Source organism: Rhea americana, unplaced genomic scaffold, assembly GCF_003343005.1.
Source record: "Rhea americana isolate MKP2758 unplaced genomic scaffold, rheAme1 scaffold_257, whole genome shotgun sequence".
In the NCBI taxonomy this organism is placed as follows: domain Eukaryota; kingdom Metazoa; phylum Chordata; class Aves; order Rheiformes; family Rheidae; genus Rhea; species Rhea americana.
The window spans coordinates 1,007,499-1,009,729 of NW_028186376.1; positions in this window are offsets into that span (position 1 = coordinate 1,007,499).

Here is a 2,231-nt window from a genome sequence, read left to right on the forward strand (position 1 = left end):
CTCCACACCTTAAAGCCAAACAGACACAAGTTTGTTAGCCCTGAAGAGGAAARAAATGTGTTCTGTTTGTTCTTTTGGGTGGAGGAATCCACTTCCAGAGTCAAGGTCCCCTTTGGTTGCCAGATACTATCCTGGGCTAGCAAAGGTGATGCTGAGCTGTCTTCAGCTGGTCCTGATTTAGCAATGGCTATGATTTTCTGTCATATATCAGAACAGCCCAGAGATTACTGTCCATTAAGTATCTTCAATGGCCTACAGTAGGGCTGTCCTGGCAGCCAGGTCAAACCCCAGGTGCACTCTCATCCCTCCAGCCTGATGGGATGTGGGAACAGAGATGTCACGAGAGTACAAGTGCCACCACCTCCTAGCTTTTGGGGATTGTATGGCTCATACTTGGAGGCAGTACTGCTAGCCCTCACCTGCATGGAGAGCACTGAGGTGGCCACTGCAGTGCTTGGGAAGATCAGGAAAGTCTCCTCAACTGAACAGGGGGCTGGTATCCTTCTCCTCAGTCCTTGGAATACAGCTGGTGACATCACTAGAACCTCCCCATCCCTAGCTCTGCCAGAGAGACTAAGGGAGCAGCACCCATGCATCCCCCAAAGGTGGGAAGGATCGTGGCCAAAGAGCCCTGTGTTGCCTGTAGTGACACACTGGCTGACTTAAAAGAGGCTATTTTTTTAATAAATAAAAGAAAAAAGAACATCCTCAATGGCAGATGCAGAGCTGAATGTTGGTACAGAGAAAAATTGAAACTTGGCTAAGAATGGTTAATCATCTGGTTGCAACTCCACATGAAGCTACCATTTTGGAGCTGTGGGTCACCTTGAGCAGCTTGGGATACCTAACAGAAAGTAATCTCTGGGCTCTTCTGACACACGGCACCCAAAGGCATTTGTGTCTTTGCTTTTAGCTTTTCACCTGCCAACTCTGTTCCCTACCCCATGCTTCCCCTCTCATCCCAGAGCACTCTCCACTCCATTGCTGCTCTAGGGCCACCAGCCAGCCCCCCTGCTATCCTTTCCACCTCACAAAGCCCAGACCTTCCGTGCCCTGCATTTTACCCATTGATTTCACACCAGCGTGCTCAGCTGCTGGGCTAAGAGAGCTCCAGCGCAGAGGATTTCAGGTTGCTTCAGCTYGTGTTATGCTCAGGATCCACCTTTTTCTGCTCTCCAGATCTCTCTGCCTAATTGCCCATGAAGCTTGCTCTTTCCCTTCCACAGATGGTTTCTGCCACCTTTCCTTGTAGCAACAGCCACAATAGGGAGTACTTTGGCAATACCGGAGATGTCCACAAAACTACTTACACTGGTAGAAGGGAGATGCCAAATATATTCTGGCAAAAGCTGCAAGGAAATGAGAACTTGTACTCCAGGACACTCCTCTCTTAATTGTTACTGTCAAATTTAGCTTTCTGTCCACCCCACCAGGACCCGAACAGTTCTCTTCATACCTCTAGTGGACAGTGAAAACAGCTTTAATTAACAAATCCTAAAATTTACTGAGAGGGATTATACTGCTTTACAACCACACCTGTATAACAGCTACACTTCTCCAAGCATGCACAAGTGATGCATTACAAGTAACGTAGCTTTAGAACAGATAGTCTACATGCCCTGCCTTGATTAGGAAAAGGAAAGCTGGAAGAACACTTGCAGCCAATGAACAAATTGGATCATTAGGCTTAAGTACAAATACTCAGCTTTTCGTTAGAAAATTCTCTTAAGGAGACAGGAGTCAAGTCAGCCCTTTTGCACAGCACAAAGATCCTTCTCTCATGCTGATGTGAATCAGAAGTAGTCAGGCTGAGCTGCTCTGGCTGCATGCAGATCTGCCCGGGCTTGGAGGAGGCTGCAGGGGCTCCCGTTAGCAAACTTACCTTTTCATTAAATCAAACTGGGAAGGAGAGTTTGCTGTGGCTCCTGGTGACCTGGGTGAGCAGCACTGCGCTTAAAAAGCAGTCTGGCTTGCAAATTGCTTCAGCGGAGATGACTAAGACTATTTCATTCGCAGGGTGTTTGTTATTCACGGGAAGATCTCTTGAAGCCGCAACTCTCGACGTACTTGCACTCCCGACGCACCTAGCGCTCATGTCGGAGCCGCGACTTTGAAAGCAATGACGGGAACAGAGCGTTCGCGTTCCCCACTCCGCGCTTACGGGCGCGTCGGTTGTGCCAACAGCCCGCACGGGCCCGCACGAGCGCGGCGGGCGGAGCGACCGCGCGGAG